The sequence below is a fragment of the Neopsephotus bourkii genome, unplaced genomic scaffold (assembly GCF_033783945.1).
Source record: "Neopsephotus bourkii isolate Nb327-2 ecotype Australia unplaced genomic scaffold, CSIRO-AGI_Nbou_v1 NB_1781, whole genome shotgun sequence".
In the NCBI taxonomy this organism is placed as follows: Eukaryota; Metazoa; Chordata; class Aves; order Psittaciformes; family Psittacidae; genus Neopsephotus; species Neopsephotus bourkii.
This window is the reverse complement of record NW_026902255.1, coordinates 804689-826663: the sequence shown is the minus strand read 5'-3', so window position 1 is coordinate 826663 and position 21975 is coordinate 804689. Positions and strand designations below refer to the sequence as shown.

The 21975-nt window shown below is 41.0% G+C and overlaps 1 long non-coding RNA gene across 1 annotated transcript in view; it reads right to left on the bottom strand.

Annotated features, from left to right (window-relative positions):
- Positions 1-8813, bottom strand: part of LOC133226426 (uncharacterized) — a 31591-nt gene extending 22778 nt beyond the window's left edge. The window contains exon 1 of the long non-coding RNA XR_009729500.1: positions 8774-8813. This is a non-coding gene — a long non-coding RNA (uncharacterized LOC133226426). The remainder of the gene's footprint in view (positions 1-8773) is intronic.
- Positions 8814-21975: the final 13162 nt, after the last annotated feature.

The window sequence follows — 21975 nt, the reverse complement described above, 5'->3', positions numbered from 1 at the left end:
TGTTCTAGGGATTCTGGGCTACATATTCAGTGTATCTCCTTCCTTTTCCAGCTCTCAGTTTCCCTTGGTAGAGGTAGGGAAAAGGCAACAGTGAGCATCACTGCAAACCTGGGGCTCTGAGATGAGCATCAGCAGTGGGGCAGTGGCAGGGATTTCCACATGAACGTATACTGCAATATTGCTAGAAAAGTTCATTTTCAACTTCCACTAAAAAAAAAAAAAAGTCTGTGAAAAGTCTGGGGAGATGAGTAATCCCAGCTCCAGATTGGTGCAGGCCGACTGTTTTGGGGGCTTTTTCTTCTATTTGCTTTAGGTTATTTACTCAAAGTATTCATTTGTTTACCTTGTTGTTTTCCACTCCCTACATCTGTTTGTTTGTTTAAGTATAAGCCTCCTCATTTTCTGCTTCTATTTCCTCTCATTACAGTGGAGCATCTGCTTAGCACTTACAAAAAAAAAAAATAATAAAATCAATCAAAAATAGTCTTCTACCATGGAGTACAAAGTTTTCAGAAAGTATGAATTAAAAAATTATAATTGTCTGCATAAACTCTTTTATTATTACTATTTCTTTAGGTTCCAGTTTAAACACAATTCTGGATGCCCTTAACAAACATTTTTGTCAGGAAAAAAACAGGGACAGTAGCCTAAAAGAATACCAAAGAATCAGCCTTCCCTGAAAATCAAATAAACAACACTATTGTCTTTCTCACCTTTGCAAGTCATTTCAAAACCACTCTTGAGATGGGGATAGCCTGCAGAAGTGTAGGGGTTTCCCTGTTAGCTAGAAATCCCATGACAGGGTGAGCCTGTCTAGCTGTGACCCAACTGCAAACCCTCTGCAGAAAGCCTTAATAGGCACGTTTCTGCACTGCTCTGTGAAATGCAACATCACTGTCACCTTCAGCTCCCCTTCCTTGCCAAAACATCTCTCTCCTTCGTTGATCAGCAGCTGCTATGGGCTTTCCCAGCCTCCCAGCAGCAGGCGATCCAGGGAAAGCATCCCTGCACCCCTCTGCATCTCTGCCTGTGCAGCAACTGCAGCTGTCACCCTTTCCACTATTCATGCTGAAGAATCTCATCTGACCAAGTGACATTCAGAGGAAATTGTCTTGCTAATTAAAAGAAACACATGGTATCTGAGGAAAAGATATCAAGAGTGCATAAAGGGGTGACATGAGGCCGAGTGTCCTCTGCCTGACTAAAGGCTGCAGGCAAGAGTGATTCATTAACATAACCAAGTCACAGAAAGTTTTGTCATAACATTAGGGAGCTTTGCATGAACAATTAAACTGGGTAGTAGGTAGATGAACCTGTCAGCTTTTCCAGCAACTGCTTGACTTACCTCCATGGCCAAGTGCAGGTCTAAGAGGTGATCCTATTGACAGCAATCTGTCACAACTAACTGTTGCACACAACACATCCCCAGCTCAGTCTGACCCTCCAGCTTGTGTATTTTATTCTGCATCCACTGCTTTCAAGGAATTTTGAACAGCAGCTCATTAGAGATTTCCCCATGCAGAGGTGTATGGGATGAATTATTATTGGTATTCTAAAATAATAAACCCACAATATTCTATTTGTTCCCTAGGATGCAATCACAGTCTGCACTAAGTACATATTTATTAGTGACATACTTAATGGTACAAGTTTGGAGAAAAGCATCTGCTCTAAGCTGCACCTTCTGAAGTTCAGGATGGTGGGACCTTGGAAGGATATGTAACTACATAGCTCACCCCTCCTACCCATTTGGGTCACCACAGGCACAGCCTGGCTTGTGATGGCAGAACCCTGCCCCTAGCAGCTTTTGTGAGTTGCACCATGCTCATGTTGGCTCCAGAAAGCCCTCAATATGTTTCTTTCACACGAGCAAGGCATCACTAACAGGACTGAAGAGGGAACCCTCAGAACTGCATCTTTGTGTGCTTTATTGCACCAAGTGGGACAGTTTTGGCCCTTCAGTTTTCAGCAGTCTGGAAAAGCACAAGGTCCTTTTTACTCTCACGCCAGTGTTACTGCTATCTGATAGATCTTTAAAAAGAGATTTTAAAGAAACCTGCCCCCCAGCAACACTGCTCAGACATCGTGGCGTTAGGAAACCCCAGTGCCTAGGTATGAATAGGCAAGAGACAGAGCATTTGAGTTGAGCTGCAGGATGGATCAACACCTTGTGAATCAAAATCAACAGCAGTTGATCCTCTTGTGCCTGTTCATTCAGATGTTTTTCTCCTCTCACTAGACATAAGAGGGGAAAGGGTTTTTACAACACAAGATAATATTTGCTACATTAAAGTACTATTCCTCTAATTAGCGGAAATATTCACAGCAGTGAGTAGAGGAAAGCTTTCCCCCCCGCCCCATTCTGCTGTAAAGATACGCTATCATTTAGAACATCACTTAATTAAATACTAGAAACAAGGACACTTTGGGATTGAATAATTTTTTTTTTATCCAACAAGTCTTCCTAGTGTTCTAATATTGGCCAGAAAAAAAAAATAATCTATCCTTGCTACAGTCATCTGGTACTTAAGTGTTTTTTTTTTCTTAGTTCAGTATTAAAGATGAACTTCGAGGAAAAAATTAATTCATTGCTCTCTAGTGTGGGAAGCTCACAGTGAATAATTGTTCAGAAAAAAAGAAAACAATGCCAAGTCTTTGTAAAGCCCAACATCTGATCTTGATATCATCTATCATCCTTTACAAAACACTAGCTGACACAGGAGGTACATCTTTCTATGTTAGCATTGAAAAGCAAGCTGAAAGTAGGATTTTCAAAGGCACTTCTGTCTTCTCTCTCTTGATTCCCACTGAAACCACTGGTAAAAATCTTTGCTCCCTTCCAAGGCATACCAAGCACATCCTAGCACCCCACATACATAAAAATCAATAAATGCGTGTTTGTAATATCTCTACTGTGTCAGGTCAACGATGGGGAGACCCAAAGGTCATTTTGACCAGCTCAATCCACTGGGCATATTTGTCCCTTCAAGCTGCCCCTTTAGCCCACAGCACAGCGGTTCTCATAGTGCCATTTGTATAGGAAGCAGAAGAGATCCTGCTGGTACCTTTTCTCCTTTCAGCTTTGCTCCAATTTAGACATCTATAGAAGAGGACAACCAGGATTCTCCAGGGCAAGAGAAAGGACTAGTGGGATTGCTTTGGCCTGCTGCACAGCATGAGACAGCACCAACTTCCATGCCAGGGGCTTGGCAGAACTATCAGGGCCAAGCTGGGATACTGCTGGGAGTCAGCTGCAGGAATTGGCAGAGCATTTGATGGCTGGCCCATGGGGCCATCATTGCACTTTTTTAGACAGCAGGAGCATGAGCCAGATCTGTTGAAAATTGATAACAAGTCTTGTATTGACATGAGGAGTAGAGGATTTAATACACACCTGGAGCATTAGGAACCAGGGGATAAAAGACAAAGACCATCTCAGGCATCCAATCAACCGTGGTTTTAGAGAGTAGCTACTGTCCTCATCCTCCCCTTGCAGTTGTTTTATATGGATCTGGCACAGGGATGCTGGGCGCCATCCCTGCTCCTGCATTAGCAATGTCCTGTATGTGAGAATGATTGAAGAAACACACGTGAGACCACCTTAGCTGGAAAAAACCCTGGTAGCACACACCATTATAAAAGTGCTTTTAGGAGAAAATTGTGGCTTTGGCCAAGTGTTAAAACCAGGTTAAGTAAAGACGAGGCTGTTCTGCATACCAGGAGATCATTATTTCTATTAAAACCTAGATTATCTTTGTTTTACTCAGATGGCTGTCTTACAGTAGCTAGCATGCTCTGGGGATAGCACTTTTCCTAGTAAGAAGGAGAAAGGAGGAGGGAAGGGCAAAAAAGAATCAGTGGGGAGTTAACACACAAGGAGATCACAGTTTCATCATTAGCAACAAATAAGAGCAGTTTTGAAACACATGAAACATTTTGAGCCTTTTGCTGCACCATCTGTTTTGTCCAGCTAAGTTCTCACATTAATTATCTTTATTCCTTGTAATTCCCTTAGGGAAAATCTACTGAGCATGTTTAAATTTATTAAAACCATCACAGGTTTTCAAGTCTGTACCAAGTGTTTTCTGCCTTATGCACCTGATGATGGGGAAAGAAAAATCAGTGGTAATCACAAAATGGTTTCTTTCATCTCTATACTCATGGCAGTAGTGGGTATTGGTGTTGCAGTGATGTCTCATGCAAGTCCACTGCAGTGTGCCAAGTACTGTACCCACACAACATATTTCTCCAGAGAGCCTGTGTCAAAAGATTAAGAGATGCAGATGGGGTTACAGCTGCTTTAAAGGGGAAAAGGATGTGAGAGAAGAACAGCATCCATGGAAGTTCTCAGCTGCTCTCCCATTATCTAAAGTACATAAACCTGTTCCTACTAATTTTTAGCACAGACAAATTTACCTGGCAGCCTACAAAGGCTTCAGCCATTTGGTCAACTCTGGACCACATCTCCCAAGATGACAGAAAAGATTTTTTTGAACTGTACAGATAAACAGAAGGAAGCAGAGAACAAGGAGCCAGGGCATCCACGATAGATGTCAGAAGGACTTTGTATTCCAGGAGTTTTCAAGATGTTAATCTTTGACAACAGCACAAGAAAATACTGAGATTATCTACATCAAATTTGTGTTGTATTCTTCAACTGCACCAAAAGGCTGGATTTTTAATTATAGAAGAATGACTCATTTGTCTGGTCTGAATTATCACTTTCTGCCTCAGTTTCCCTATTTTATTTAAGGAATACCAAAATACTTTTTTTAACCAATAATGGAGATTACTTAATGTGGATAAAGGGATGTATGTTTTATTAGAGCTATTTCAAGCTTGGTTTCTATGGGGCAGAGGCATAACAAAGGTGAGCAGAGCCAGGTTTTTCCAGCCAAAAGCAAACATAGAGATGAATTCCCCTGCAAAATTCCTTTGCAAGGTTAACATGCTCCATCCAGGCTACCACTCTGTACTGGCTAGTAACTCTGCTGAATAAGCTTACTTCTCCTTGAAGGGCTTGCCAGCCTAATTCATGTGCCAGAACTGGCAAAACCCACTGAAGTGTAAGCAGGACACCTAGGGTGTTCAGAAACCCATTCCTATGTAACTGGTTTCCATAATGATGCACACACACACAAGCACAAAGCATGGGAAAGCTTCACCCTCAGGTTTGTTTAGAGTGCCTATAGTTTTTGCCTATGAATAATAAAACCTCCTCTTCATTTTTATTTCTTTTTTTCCCCTTCATCTTCCTCCCTCCCATGAATTATTCAGGCAGGGAAAAAGAGGGATCTGGCAGAGTGCCATGGGCTAGAGGATAAAAATCACATGCAGAGAGAGCAGGGACATGCAGAAATGCCATATGGAGAGTAATCAAGCTGTAGTGACCTTCTCGAGCTTTATCAAATATTCATGGGAAGCAGGCTCATGGGGATACAAAACTAATAATAATGAACCTACTAACATCCCAGGACCTCCAGCATCGTGGAACATTCTGGTTCCCTGTTCCAACATCATTGCCTCCCCCCCTACATGCCAGATGCCTGTCAGCCCAGCAGATCAGACCCAAACCAGGCTACCTGGGGGACTTCAGCCCTTTGTTAATACTTGGAGACAAGGCAAAGAAAGAGGATGCAATTCAGTAGGGGATTTCTTCGCATCCAGGCCTTTTTAAATAGAAAGAAACAGACAATGTCAGACCTTCAGGGAGGCCTGGAGATCTGTGGACTCTACCCAATTAAAAGATAGAGGCTTGCATCTTGCAAAACCAGTGTCACATTTTTTACTCTGGCACCTTGAACACAGACCTTGGGTATTTTCCAGCCTCTGAGGAGCATGTTCATTAGATACTTTCTGGAGATCAGGGATGGAAGGTGTTACCAAGTTACTGACCTAAGACATGAAAGAAGTCATCTTATTAGAAGCCAGCCATTCAGCCATAGCAAATTACATTTCTTGAAGGATTTCAGCCTTGAATTTTTATTCCACAATGTATTTCAAAGGAAAAATGAGACCTGCTATAGAGATAGGTTGAAGAATGAGCTATGCAAGACACAAAGATTTTTCCAAAGGACAATGATCTACTTAAAAGCAACAGAAACACGCTGAATGCAAATGATCCAAATTGCATTGATGTGACTACTTAGGAAAGCTAAACACACCTAAGTCTTTGCATCGTCTCTGCTTTCAGCTTTAATCTTTTAAAAATGAAGGAAAAAATGGCAATGTTGTCACTGCTTGAAAGACAACAGCAGTATCTTGACTTTAATATTCTTTGCTTCTCTTTGAACTGCTTCTCTTTCTCCTAGATACTTCAGATCTAAAAAAAAAATAAAAATCTTAAAATAATAGATGTAATTACACAGAAGTGAAATAGAAAAGAAAGAGGAAAAAGGAGAGTTGTGTAAAGACTGAGGGTAAGGATAGCTGGACATCAACTATTAAAACTGCCTGGTTCCTAATAAAAACAGAGTTGGAAGCTTTAAGAAAAGGCTTAAACGTTGCAAAAAGAACAAACCAAAAAACAAACAACCAAACTTGGATCACTTGCAGTAACTACCTGAAAGTGAACGTTACAGCCATTTGCAAGAGGTTTGGAGAGCACCAGTAATACAGCTATGCATGGGCTGAGCCAGATGGCTCAAGCTACTGTCCCCCAGCCTTGTCTCACTGCAGACTAGACTTTTTCCAGGGTGGGAAAAGATACCTAGCAGATCTGAGGCTCCTATTTCCCCCCTACACTTTCAAGTGGCTCTTGTATCTCTCACTTTCTCAGGCTATAATATGTTCCTGCATAACTTGAACAGCAGTGCTTTTTAGCAGAGAGATCCACACCTTGTGCTTGGGAGGCTGGGGCTAAATATGTGTCATGGATAAGCTGCATTTCTCCTGTACTTTTAACCACCTTGCTTATGCTTAGCCCATTATTCCAGTATACATGGACATACTTCTAATGTTCCAGACATTTGAACAGGTCCTGCTGCTAATAGAAACCCCAAACATAATAATGCAACAGGGATAAAAGCAGAGAAGACTTGTTTTCTTTGCCCACATGTGTAATTGCTCCAACAAAACCACATTCATTTGCGGTTTATTGGTGAGCAAATTGGTATTACAGTGCTGGGAAATGTTGAGCAAGGCAGGCAAAAGAGAAGGCAAAACCAAACTCAGCTCTTCAGCTACATGAGAAGGAAGGCTTGAGGAGAGGACAGATGCAAAGGGAAGATGGTAGGAGTGGATGGGGATCTGTGAGGTACTAGAAATGAATAGAAAGAAGCAAGAAGGTAGTTGTGTAACAGGGGCAATGCAATAACACATCACTGTTGATCATAGTGTTGTTTTAACCCTTGGGGTGTTTTGTGCTTTCTCATTACCCAGGGCAATTTTTCCTCACAAGCAAGTACAGGCATTTAGGCACATGTGTACATCCTAACTCAAGAGCAGCATCCACAACCTTATTAGAAGCGGTCTGTGTCTTTGGACCAGCACATCAGCAGCCGTGTTATAACAACATCATGCTATAATTCCTTACTTTACTCTAGCCAGCTTGTCTTCCCTCTCTCCCTACCCTGAGGTCTCCCAATCATAACATATATACTATATATATATATATATATATATACACACACACAGAGCACCATCTGGCCTTTGGAAACACTATGTGCTTTGGGTTTAATTCAATCCAAACTTTCCACTTGCTTTGGTGTTCTTTGCTCAATGACACAGTAAGAGTAGCTTCCTGATTACCTTGTTACATGTTTGTAATTAATTTCTCTCAGGAGGATTAGAGCCAATATTATTACCAACTGCATTTCCTAAGTATTGACTCAGCATAGGTTCCAAAAAATACACGTGTTTTATTTTCTCCCTAGGAAGTAGGCATTTGTAAGTAGCAGATTACTGACATGCTGCAACCAGAAAGCAAAACATAATAGCAATTAATACAACATTGTGAATGAAAGCCCACTTGCTGCAGAAACCTCTCAATAGCAGCAACACAACAGCTCCCATGTCACGAAATCTGCCGCAGGACTCAAAGTACCAAGTAAGATTAAGACTAAGAGTGTGGGATTTAAACTTGCTGCAGCAGAGGCTATCCTTTTATTCTGCCTTTGAATAGCACTCAGCAGACAGAGGTCCTGCCCTACAACGGGTGCTTTGAGCACCAGCAGTAGGGATGAAGCATAATGCACAGACATGAGAAAGCTTTGTGAGTGTTTCAGAGGAACCGAGGCCTCTTGATGGGATAACCTTCAGAATAAATTTCAATTTTTCTTTTTTAAGCCCTCATTATTTCAGAGGAAAAAATGAGAGGTGTGTCCTGTCCTCCCCTCTAAAAATCATAAGATCTCCCTTTCCCCCTGCTGTTTATATTCTTTCCCTTAAAATTCCCTCAAATCTGTGAGATTGTACCTTCTGTCGAGATTGTCCTTTGGAAAAGTAGCCTTTCCTAAGAAAACTAGCTTCTGGAGAAGGCATATTTTTTACCAGCTCTGAAGTAGTAAAGCCAATGTCTGCTGCATAATCTAATATACCTTATAAGTCACTAATCTCTTACTATAAAGTGCAAAAAAGTGTCTCACAGCCCTCTTTCAGTTCAATAACAACTCAGCCATGTCCTTCCCTGCTGAGCCATTCTGTGAAAGGAGTAAAAGGTCTTGTTTAATCAAAAAATATCCACTGAATTTTCAACCCAAGCCACAAGTATTTGCCAGAAACATCTTTGTGAGTACAGAAACAACCATAGCATCACAGCAAAGCTTCATCTTACCTTGCCTCACACTGAAGTTCTCTTCAGCTGCAGCATGCCCACAAAGAAGCCTATACTACTTCAGCCTTTGCTATGACTATCCTCAAAGCTAGTTGCACTATACAGTTTTGGCTTTCCATGCTCCCCTTCAACACAGTACTGGGTCACATCCCAGGCTCTTTTGTGGGGGTCGTCAAGGAACTAGTTTGTGCATAGCACATCTTCCCCCAGCTTTACCCTTGCACACAGGCAATGCAGGGAGAAAAGGGCATTGCAAGATGCCTGCCAGCTGACTCAGTGGACTTGAGTCCTGTAACCCTCAAGCCTCTCTCCCTCATTAGCTCCAAAGACAATAAAAGTGAATGGTAGCAGATCATGGGGATGAACAGGTCACCCTGAAACCCAGGACCTCAGCAGTGCTGGGAAAGGCCATGTTAATGAAGGTTGGCAAGTCCCTGCTTGTGGATTATTTGAAGATCAATTTCTAATTGCCAGTGCAAGTGTGACCTCAATTGCTTCTCAGACAAAAACGAGATATTGTGCAAGGAAAGCTGCTTTCACTGAGAAGCTATCAAACAATGCTTCAGCTCTTCACAGCAGCACATGGACAGCAGGGATGAAAAAGGATAAAACAGATCTGCAAGAAGATGGGAAGCATCCCTCCATCCCTCTCCTTTATTTACCCATCCATAAAACAGCACTTAACTATATGAACAAGATAATTTTCAGATGTTGGTAGAACATTTTACAAGCTGCAAATGGGAGAGAGGAGATGGAAAAAATGCATGATTTTTTGTTATCCCATTGTAGCTTTTACAATTGTTTCTAAGGGTCAGCATAGAGCTGGTGGTAATCAAGGGCTCTGCATGTGGGAAGCCTGAATTTTGCTGAGATTTCCCCATGGATATCCCAGTTGTTGCAGCATCCAAACTTTCACTTAAGGAAAGTTTTTCTGCCTTGTGAAGATAACTCAGCATAAATTGCTAACTTTCTGAGTCCACGGCAGAGCTGAAATAACCATGCTAAGAGACATAGGGATTTTCTAATTCCTATCCAGCATAATGCACTACAAAGTTTTTAAAACCTAATTAATGACATGAAAATGTCGACAGCCTTAACCTTTTCAGTACTGTTTGTTGAAGCAGAACATCTCACTCCAGTACTTGTAGCCTGCAATTGCCAGTTTCCTTTGATAAACCATGCATTTGTGAAAAGAAGACACATTAAACTATGTGGGCTTGGATTACAACAAAAAAAAATAAAATAAAAGAAATAAGTGCTTGGATGGCAGGGGTAAAGTGAATTATTCACCTTGAAATTATAACAGTAAGGCTGATTATGGTAGTACCAATTTAGAAATAAAGCAGGAAGCTTATTCTTCCCCTTTCCTGATCCAAAAGCCCACTTTTCTTCAAGCTGTCTTTCTTCTGGTAGCAGTATTGGAGTCTGGCTCACAATCAGATTTGTGAAGTTCTTCTACTTTTTTTTTTTTTTTTTAAATCTTCAGTAAAAGTAATGACAAAAGCTCTTTGAAATACTCAAAACTACCCAGCTTTTGCTAGATGACACTGACTACCATCAAATTATAGCTATTAAATCAGGAGCTCTCAGAAAAGCTTCTGGCTTTTGGTCTTAACTGTTAGTGCACTACCTGGAAACACACCTCTGTATGCAAGCCTCTTTTCCTGCCACCTTAGAAATTGGGATTTTGGGCCAGGTAGACTTATGGTCTGTCCCAGTAGCAACATTCTTCAAGACATAAATTGAGAAGAAAAAAAAAAAAATTTAATGCCAATTTGGCTCAAAGCCTTTACCAAAATGCTTAAAAGTGTTATTTTCCACTTGCTTTAACTGAGTAGATTTTGCATTTTATGATGTCTTGGCTATGGCACATTCATTCACTTTGTACTGCTTGGTAACAACTGCAGCTTATTAGAAGTGCACAAATATAAATGCTTCTCAAAGTGTAAACTGCAAAGAAGAATAAACATGGGATCCTTACAAACAGTTTAAAATAAAAGTTATTTATTGCTAAACAACTTGGTTGCTTGCTTGAAAGTCTTAGCAATATGAATTTGTGTATTATTAATGCAGAGCAAGAGGGTTTCACTTGCTTCCCCAGAACTGTAACCCTGAATATCTCCCAGCATCAACAGGACATTTTAAACTGGAATTTGTATTTATGAATGGCTCACGCTTGAAACAGCAAGTTGGTCCTTGTAGAATCAGGAAAACAAGGCAAAAATTACATAGTTTCAGAAATAATGGATTTTGGGTTCCCTGTGTTTTTGGTCTTTGATGCCAGCAGTTGATGTCATGTTCTTGAGTTTCCTTCCTACAGTTTAAAAGCATCTTCCTGCTAGGAGTACCCCAAAGCTTTGGGCCTCTGGGGTCCTAGCTCCTGACCATACTTGCTTCATTTCTAAATGACTATAGAAATACATGGGGATCCCTGTGGGGATGTAGGTTTCTGAAGGATACTTGTGGTTTGTATTACTGTAGATTCCCTCTCTCCAAGTGGTAAAGCTATTTCTGCACTGGGTTCCTCTGACTTAGATGGAACTTGATGGTTCATAAATCTAATTTTTTCAGTTTTTATTTTTCTTACCCCTCTAGCAAGTAGTTATGAGGAGGGGAAAATGGCTCATACTTTGTGATGCATGCTTCTCATTTTATCTTAGAGAGATACCCACATTCTTTTGGGGAAACAGTTTGACGCCAGTAATGTCCAGCTTGCAATGCCCAGTTTATTCCCTCTTCGTAACTGAAAGAAGGCACATTTCTCCATGCATTCACTAGGAGATGCATGTTATTGTTTCAATTCCAGGTCAATTTTATATACTGGTACCTAAAATATCTTCTAATTAGTCTCAGTTTTAATAAGGAAATGAGTAAAAATTCAGCGTATTAAGACAAAAAAGAACTTGTATCAGATGCAATCTATGTCCAATATGTAAGTTACCCCATATAGTCCCATTTCATAAATATAACTGTATAATCTGATTGCTCAAGTCCAATTATTTTAAATACTCCTAGCAATCAATAGAGATTCATGTCTATAAACCTATTTGACTCCTTTGCTCAATGAGGTACGATTACACACATAACAGTTTTCCATTAACCTGTGGCATCAGTAGGAATTAGTGATCAAATCTGACATACAAGTGATGGAAAGTAGCCAAGCCCCCCCAAAAAAACAAGAAAACCCACCAAAATAAAACAAACAACCCTCCCCAAAACCCAAAACAAAAACAAACACAAAACTAAACACGAAAAATCCCCAAAACCAAACAAGCAAAAAAAAACCCCAAACCCAACCCCCCACCCCCCCCAATCCATCTTTAGAATGAACCCAGCACAGCAGCCCTTTTAAAGAAGAGACAAGGTAGTTATTAAAAGATAAGAGAGGCTTTATTGATCTCTCATTTCTCCCTACTGAACCATTGTTAATTACAAATGTTAAGAGGAAGAGTATTCAAAGTAAGCAAAGCTTTTCAATATTAACCTCAATAAGTAAATTAAACAGCAATACTTTGCATAAAATTGAAGATCACTAATGGGTCAAAAAATGCAATTCATTCTCGCTCTGGGCAATCAAGACTCTCACATGACTGCTACAACTTACTGCAAGCCTAGTAATTGCTCCCCATTACTGCGATAATCAGGGTCTGACCCCATGGACTAGCAATACCACAATCCTATTGGATTGCAGTGGCACCAGGGCAGCACCCTCCACCAACCAGTCTATCCTTTAACAAATCCAAGCCAACAATTCATCCTACACACTTGAACAAGGCTAAGTCATTTAAACTGCTTCTAGAAGAGCAGGGGGTTAAATTCATCCTGAGGCTATCCCGTTGAAATAATGATAAAGTTAAAGCAGAGTTAATTAACAACTACAAGAGATTCTTTTCCTATTAGCAGTAAAAAAAGCTATGGCCATGAACAGGCAGCTGTATTTCAGTAGTAGAAGTATAACTGATACTGAAAGTTCACAGTTTAGCCTCTGAAATCCATCTTAGGCACTGCAAAGACCAAAAGAAAGTGAAAAAGAGTAATTATATTCCTACAGGGATAGGTATCAAGAGCAGCTGCTTGGGGAACAATGAAAAAAAATTGGTGAAGAGATGCAAAGCCTGGAGTAACAAATATAATCTTATTCCCTACCACAGGGCAGTTAGCTTTTACATCATACAGAATTTGTCATACCTGATTCAAAGGTCCAGCGATACCGATAATCTGCGTTAAAACAGAATCCAGAACTATATGGTTTGAAAGAAGACAGAAACACACAGAAGCTATGAAATTACAAAAAAAAAAAAAAAAAATAAAAATTAAAAATTCCTAACACCTGGAAAGAAGAGGAAGAACAAATCTGTAAAAGCATACTGAAACGTAGGAATACTTCTATAGCTCATCGTACTCACTCCTGAGCTCACTGCACAAAGCTAACTCACCCTAGCTCTGAGGACTATAGCAGACACCAGAACTGGGTGCAGTGTGAAGAAATAGGTGTCTGACCTCAGCAGAAGGGAAGCTCTAATCAGTGGTTATTGAAAACCACTGAAAATGCCAAAGCAGCACTTGTGACCACTAAAGGTTTCTGCTTGTGCCTTTTCTCTGTATGGCCATGAGTAAGGCAAAGGGAAACAGAAAAGTTTTTCTTTTTAGGTTGGTAATGACACCTGGTGAAGGACTTCAGTGACACACATGGGGTGAATCTGGAATGATTTTGTGCTTGGTTTGACTGTCAGAGATGAAAGACAGATGCAATATACATTTTAAAGAGTTTTACATTTTGAGGGTACTTACAAACTGGCATGTTATCACACCAAAACAGCAGGGTGAGTTCTATGAATATAAACCATATAAGAAATGTTAACCTCTAAATTAAGAACAAATTAACTCAGCCACCTCATATTTGAGTGCATACTTTACGTTTCGGGTTGAGCTGTGAACACCAGACGAACATTTCTTGTAACTTGATCCAATTACTTTCCTGATATTGCACACTGATTAAACCCTTAGGTTTCTGTCTTAAAACCAGCTTGACAGCTCACTCACTACTTGATGTGCAATGAGCTTGCTCTGTCCTTTCCTCAGTGCCCTAACCAAGCCTCACAGTCTTTAATACTTTTATCCTCACATCACCCCTATAAAGGGAAGCTATCATTTTCTCTTTGCACAGGTGAAATATATAAAAAAAAAAAAATAAAAAATTAAATTTGAAGAGATAAAGGGTAGCCTGTCAAGTCTTTTTAAATTAGTGGGAGTTAGACATGAAAATAAACGGGTGAATTTGGACATTAAAGAGTCATCTGCTGTCAGGCAGTAATTCCTACTGCTGTGCTTCATTTCTAACATGCAGATTTAAAGGTCTACCTCCCCCCTTAGTTTACCTTTTTTTCTTTTTTTTAGTATTGTGCAATCTTGGAGTTGGTTTGTGCCTTGTGTCCTAAGAGCCACCTTATGGGTCCTTCAGCCCACAGCCACAATGAGCCTACAGAGAGCACACTGCCATGTTGTAACTGGTGATGCTGAATTCCTGGAGCAGTTGTCCATGACCATGGGAAGTCAGGGACGTCCTGGAATAGCTTGTGCCATTTCCAAGTAGTCCAGAAGAAATAGATCAGGGAAAATCTAGACCTTTTCTCTGCGCAAGCATAAGGATTTCTGAGGTGCTTTATCTTCAGTTTTTAATTCTGTATTTTGCTTCCTTGAAGCTGTTGTTTAAAACATGAAACACTGTGCATAAAATATGCACATGCATGTTGTGTTTGCAGCCGCTTACAATAAAACCAATGGTGCCTTTCAAGACCACATCTAAAGATTTCTTGCCAGTGGTACTTTAAAAGAAGACAGCAAGGCAACAGTACTGGAATTCTGTTGTGAAACAATTATACATCTAATATGTTTTGTCTTCCTCTGACCCCGATATTATGGGTTTCAATATACTGGAGATCTCTACAATTCAGTGACAAGACTAAGTAACCACTATTTCTATCCGGCTCCAACCAGGTAGATTATATAACCTGCAAGCCAGTGTCAACCTGCATTTGAGACGGTCATCAGCAGGCTTTGGTCATGGAGGTATTCTTGCTGATGTTCAAAAAAGGTGTTGCTCACTACAGTAAACTGTGCATGAAATCAAAGAGCTGTTTTACACCTTCCTAGCTCTGTTTTGTGCGTGACTAACTCCCCTATTAATTTCTTATCTCCAGTGCCCCAGCTTCATCTCCCACTACTAAATTGTCTCCCTGCCAGTCAGTTATGATTTCAGAGAAGTCTTTCTTAACAGTATTTTCCTTTTTGAGATCAACTGTTATACAATGGGACAAGTGGGGAAAACAGACACAGGGTGACAGGAAGTCTCAAGGGAAGAGCAACTGAAAGATCACATTAAAAAAAAAAGTTGCTTATATCATTCATTCATTTCATACCTGACTGCTTCTCTTCCAATAAGCAATCCTGACATGCCAGAGATGGGAAAAGTTCTCATTAGGTCTCATGTCCCTTCACAACATAAAATCTGTGTAACTCAGACATGATTTATAAAGAGCTATAAGACAGTGCAAATGCCTTGGCACAACAGGATGCTCAGCTACATGGATAGAAGCACATGTAGAAATCATGATGAAAGGACATATTGAAACCTTCCCAGAATTGTCTTCCTCCCTCCCCCCCGCCCCTTTCCCTTCCCCAGTTGCTCGTAAGTATAATGAATTCCTTCTGCAAGATCTGTGCTCTTCCCTCTTGCAGTGTCTGTAAGGGTACCTTGTTCTCTCTCTTCCTCATTGCTTCTCTTGGAAAGGACAGAAATTTATTGTGCACAGGCAAGAACAAAGGTGCCTTAGGAAACTGTTCTTTCATACACATTTGTGATATTTTGTTTCTCCCAGTTCTGCATGTTTGTTTGCAGATTCCAGAGGGCTGCATTCATAGTTTATTTTTATCTTGTTTCCATGGCTTGTAAAGCCACAGTACCTCACCCTGCCAGGTAATGCAGAAACAGTTCTTTAAGGCATTTTGCTTCCAATCTGCTTTGTTCTCTCCTTGTGCTGTGCTGTTCATCCTCTCCAAACTGGTTTCTGGCTCATAGGTAGTCAGATTCAAGTACTGGGCACAACACCCTGGGAAGTCCCAAGATTTACACTCCTTATTCCCTGCCTTTTGCAGCTTGTGCTGCTGTACAGCTGCAATAGGGCAACCCAAGCTAAGGCATTTCACCTCCCCATCATGTCTACTAACTTACCCCTTCCTAGCCTGATGGATGTCATTCCTGCTTCGCATCAGTGTAAGGGGAAAGAGAATCAGGCTCTGAATCCAATGGAGGCTTTGGAGTCTTCCAAAAAATACTAACTGCACAGCGATTTTATTTCCAAGTCTAACCAGCCTCTAATTAAGTAGTTGCTTTAGTATGTTTTGTCCCACCTAAATATGTCATATAATTAGGGAAATGATCAACTGAAGTGCAGGAGTAAGTGTCTCTGCTTGTTTTTATCCATGCTGTATGACATTTATGTGGGAAACAACAAAAACATGTGCGGTGCAGCCTGCAACACCCCCAGCCTCACCATGGAGGAAAACACTCTCCTCAAAAACCTCACACAGGGGTAGGTTTGCCCCACCCTCTGAAGAGTCTTTTTCTGCCTTAGGGATCCAGTGCCCCAAGGACTGCACTTCCACTTCTTTCATTGTGTTTCACAATAGGGAAAACAGATGAGATTAATCTTTTGTGCATGATGAAAACAGTGTCTTGGGTCCTTGCCAGCATCTACCAAGGACACTCTAGGGGTAGCAGTTCGGCACTTGGGCAGTGGGGTTGGGACATGCTTACATAGTTCTGCCAATGCTGAAATCCATCCTGCAGTTACACTGTGACTGCTGCTTGGCCCACCTCAGCTGGGAATAACCAGCACTGTGCTCATAGGGGTGGAGAGATGCTACTGCAGCTCCTCTATATCTCCAAAAGTACAGGTCTCCAGGGCTGGAAGCAATTCTCTTAGCACAGCCAAAAAACCAAACTAGTTTTAATGTAACTGTATTAGCTATAACAGGGAGCTGCCTGGAGTAGATGACTTCTGGACCACACAGTCCTACTAGTTCCTTCCTGCTGTCTTCTCAAATTCTTATGCCATAAAAGCTCAACCCCTGTGAAAAGAGGACAGGGTTGTCCTTTACCCTGTATTTTAAAGAGCAGAACCTATTTGCATGAAGATCCCAGCAGGATAGAAAGTCACAATTTCCTGTGACTTGCCCCTATTTAAGTACCCAAAGAAAATCTATCTAATCTCATGAAGCAGTACTAAATGAGTCAGAGGCCATGACATGGGTTATGGCCTCTGATCCAAGGATGTAAGTTGAGGTCCCTTCTCAAACCTGCTGCTAACAAGGGAAATGAAGGTGCAAGAAGCAAGACCCAGTAGAAACTCCGGACTGCCCCTGACATTGCCAGTGCAGCTTCTATCAAATTAAGGATGCACCCACTTACTTCAAAATGTGGCCAGCACTCTCTGATAGCCCTGCTCTCAAGAGAAGACATTTATTTCACCTTTGCTTTTTACTCCTTAAAGGTACCAGCAGTGTTTTTCAGTCTGCAGAAAGGTGTCTGCACGGAGTAGAGGGGCAGCATTTTGTTTTGCTGGTCACTAACTACAAAAAGGAGGGATGGTTGCAGCTTGAATGGAAGACAAAAAGCAGGAGGTAGCATCTGCACCAGCCTCTCTTCTTGGGCTCCATGCCTCTAACTGTGTATCTGTTGTAAGTGTGCAGCATCAGCAGCTGTGATGAGGAGTAATATGGGAGAGACTTCATTCTTATCCACTGTCATATATTTGAATGGGAAATTGAGTCCCTTCCTTTCATCTCCATTACCAGAAGGATTTTTGTCAAGCTGGCTGTGAATTTCAGACAGCTCATTTAACATGCTCCATGCTGGCGTTTCAGTCCCTCTTGCCCTTGGTCCCTCATTTAGCTCCTTCTTCTACTTAGTGTTTTGAAAAAAAAAAATATATATAATTGAGATGCAGAAGCTCATATATTGGAGCTAACCTACTTGGCTGATGTCCTGAGGCCACAATGGATGACAGTGGTTCAACAACAGGGAAGCTGAGGATCAGCTCTGAGATCCATCTTCAGCCAGTTTGAACCATACAAACCCCCTTTGATGTCCCCCAAATGCTCTCCCCAGGGGCAGTTTTGTTCTCCAGTGCACCACCAAGACACTTTGCTACTTTCCTTGCAATGCCATGTCCCTTTAGGAAGCTGCTCTCTATCAAAGACATCTCTTTTTTCCCTTGCTAATTTGTATTTAGAAGCTGGTTGAAGGGGCAGAAAGACTGAGTTTGGGAGCAGGGACATGGAATATCTGGCTTCTTGGTCTCAAGCCCTGCACTCTCTAGACAGCATAGGAAGGACAGGTTCTTAAGGGCAGCTCATCTCTTTGGGAAGCATTGTACTTGCTCTCCTCAGCAACAGTAGGTCCCATATGCTCTTCTCCAGCCTTCACCACAAAGCTGGAACTCTCCATGTCTCCATACTAGTGTGACACTCAGTGAGCCATTTTAGAATGAGCAATTCAGTAGCTTACACCTGAAAAATCTGACTGATTCATTTTGGATTAAAATGTTAAAGAAAACTTTGATGCAGCTTTAAAGGTAATTTTATTTGTATAAATGCATAAAACATTTGAAACAGCAACCTCCAGAAACTGGGACCTCCAGTAACTGTATGCACCACTTCTAGTAAGAAATGCATTGGTTCCATACAGGTTATACTACAATACAGCATTAAATCAAATCACATTTGCTAAAAAGATCACAATCTCAGAAATGAGCTGTTGAGTGGACTGCAGGAACAACCCTTGCTCAGGAAAGAATAGACCAAACCTTTGAAAACTGGGCCCTGATGTTTTCTATTGGCATTGCAAATGTGACTGTAATTGGAAGCTGTCAGCTCCCAGGTAACAGTGGCAAATTAAGGTGATGAACCAAGGTAAGAAAGTGAGGCACACTGAAATGGAGACACATTTTGCCGCCTGCAGGCAGACACAGTCGTATGTTAAGGCTGCAATGCAGAGCACTATTTATAACAACAGCTATTTGGAAAAATGCCTAATACTACCTCAGGTAGCTTTATGTTAAAAAAAAAAAAAAAAAGAATTAAAAAGTGTGGGTGGTATATTTAGCCATTGAGTTCCCTTAAAGTTTCTTCTCCTCCCTTCCACCCAAATGAATTTTCCCTGCTGCTCTGCTGTGCCTTGCTGTATGATGCTGAGCAGGTACCTTCACATCCAGTTTTACTTTTTGCCCTCCATCCTTTGTTTGTGAAGTGTGTAGAATCATAGAATCATAGAACAGTTAAGGGTTGGAAAGGACCTTAAGATCAGCAAGTTCCAAACCCCCTGCCATGGGCAGGGACACCTCGTTCTAAACCAGATCACCCAAGGCCTCGTCCAACCTGGCCTTGAACACTGCCAGGGATGGAGCATTCACAACCTCCCTGGGCAACCCATTCCAGTGCCTCACCACCCTAACAGGAAAGAATTTCCTCCTTATATCCAATCTAAACTTCCCCTGTTTAAGTTTTAACCTGTTACCCTTTGTCCTATCACTACATTTCCCAGCATCCCTATAGGCCCCCTTTAGATATAGGCCCTATATTTTTTTCTTTGCCAAGTTAAGAGCTTCCATCACTATGATGGCTCATTTTCCTCCAAAGTCTGTTTTGAATACATACTCACACACATATAGAAGCTTGTAGTTTAGGCTAGTGTATATCTCACTAGGATCCTGGTTTTCTGAAGGAGGATCTGAGGGTTTTGATGAGACATAGCTCTGTAGAAATAAAATAGGTATACTTTATTATGCTGCCTGAAGCATTTTCTTTCAGTACTTGCTCCAAAAGGAGTCTGCCCATTGTATGATAACTGTGCTATGGATGGATCACCTCTGATTCCTGCTGCAGGTGAATAAACAAGTCAGCAGACAAGAGAAGAGAGATCAGAATGGGCCAGTCACACTCCACATATTACCACACAAACCAACACATCTGTTTGGGAGTCCAAATTGTGCCTCTATTGATATACAACACACCTTTGATATATACCCACTTCTCTGTAGAGGTGCCTTGCCCTTTGCATTAACCACAGAGGGAGGCTAAATGACCAGGAGATAGAGTATTATTGAATAGCTAATATCAGGGGAGATGGCTCCTACTGTTTTGGCCAGGTCGAAGGACTCCTAAACCTAAATGGGATCTTTTCTGTGGCAGTTTGGGCTCACACACCAGTAACATAGTGCAGTCCCATCTGTTTAATACTAGCTTTGCACTGCAGCAAGTGCTTATGTGTTCAATGAAGCAATGGAGTCAGGATTTAATAGGGGAGCTGATTGCCTGGGCAGAAATGCTTTCCTTCTTTTTCGGTGACACCCAATGGCGTGTTCAGCCTGGGGTTTTTTTTCTGGCTGGAAAAGCCCCTCAACATGGTAAGGCTATATTTACAGAGCAAAGCTAATCAAAGTGTATTTTATTAGCAGCAATAATTACTAATCACTTAATTTGTTATTTCACATCACAAGACCTCTATCTACCAGCCACTGTCATCGTCTCCCTAAGGCTGGCATAAGTCAGGGATGTGACTCTCATTTTATATCGTGGTGCTCTAATACACTTCTCCTCACTTACACTGATTACAACTAATTAAAAGCTTGTATCATAGAAATACCAGACAAAATATAAAGTTATTCCAGACCTTATGCCAGCAGTACAATAAAAGCCTTCCTTCCAGACCATGTTTTAAAATTAGAATGAAGAGTATTTCCTGTATGTTACTATACCAGAAATATTTTTGTGCTTCCCTGTTTTAAAGGGATTTATTAAGCTCAGGAAGATGTCCAGCATTTAGTCAGTTTTATCCCAGGTTGGTTACATATAGCTGTTACTGGGTTTTATTGCTGTACACCAGTTTAATTTAAAATGTATTTTCTTTAGCATGTTTTATTTTAAAGATGACATAAACTTTCCATTAGAGCATGCTGGTTGGGAAATAAATTAATACATATATTTAAATAAAGTCAAAACATCCTCCCAAATGCATAAAACCACAATAACTTCTACCATTACTGATTTAAACATCAAAAGTTACAGAGATTTCTGACAGCTTTCCTCAATTCACTGACATTATTTATGTAGTGCATATTTTATAGCGCTTGCTGCTACTGAACAGAGTTTCAAAGCATTCAGCATGAGCCACATCTGCCTGCTTGTGAGAGGAGAGCGCAGCCTATACAAATCTTGGTTTACGGGTACATTTTCCACCATAGCTCTTATCAGGTTCATGGTTGATGATATAGCCAAGGGCAAGCACAGGCTAAAGAAATAAGTTGCTCAGTCTCTGATCAACACCACTCAGAGCTGTTCTACTTTTTTCTTTCTGGACAGAATTGAAGCAGGAGGATGTACTTCTTTTATACCACTACACTAAGAGTCCCAGGGAAAAAAAACAACCTGTGGCATCTTCCTGCCACGTAACCACAATAGCAGTAAAACCCTCCAGGCTTATCTGAGATGGGACATCCAACTTGTATGTGCTTTGGAGGCTGCTGACCTTACCTACAGATCACTGAAATCAGTATGATGCTTCTTATCATCTCCAGTGATATTTCCATCAAGGTACAACATGGAAGAGAGGCGCTGATTAAGGAAAAGTAACAAAAGCAGCAATTCAAATGGCATAATCTACACAGCTCCCACTGCATGAACACACTGCACCCAGGAGATCTGTTGTGTAGATTTTGGGGGTGGGCATAATTCATATAATTTTTTCCTTTAGAATTTGTGTTTGGTTTTAGTTCTGCTTCTTTTTCTTGAATATCTGAAAAGCTTTGAGGTGGTGTGTACTGGGTGGATGTGCGCATGTGGGTAGACTGGCAATGCTGACACAATACTATCTGGATGATATACTTTGTGATTGTATTCTTTCCAGGACCCCCACACTGTCAGTCCATACCATCAGAAAATACATCACCAGCAGCGTCCTAGAAAAGAGTCTTCTTTCTGCCTTGCACTATCATTGTGATACTGAAAATTATGGCACTGAGACAGTGCAGTTCTGAAAGATATTTAACAGACTCCAACAATTACTAATTAAAATTACTAATTGTTGTTGTATAGAAGAGGATCAAAAGCCATGGACGGCAGTATACAAAAGAAACCCCCAAACC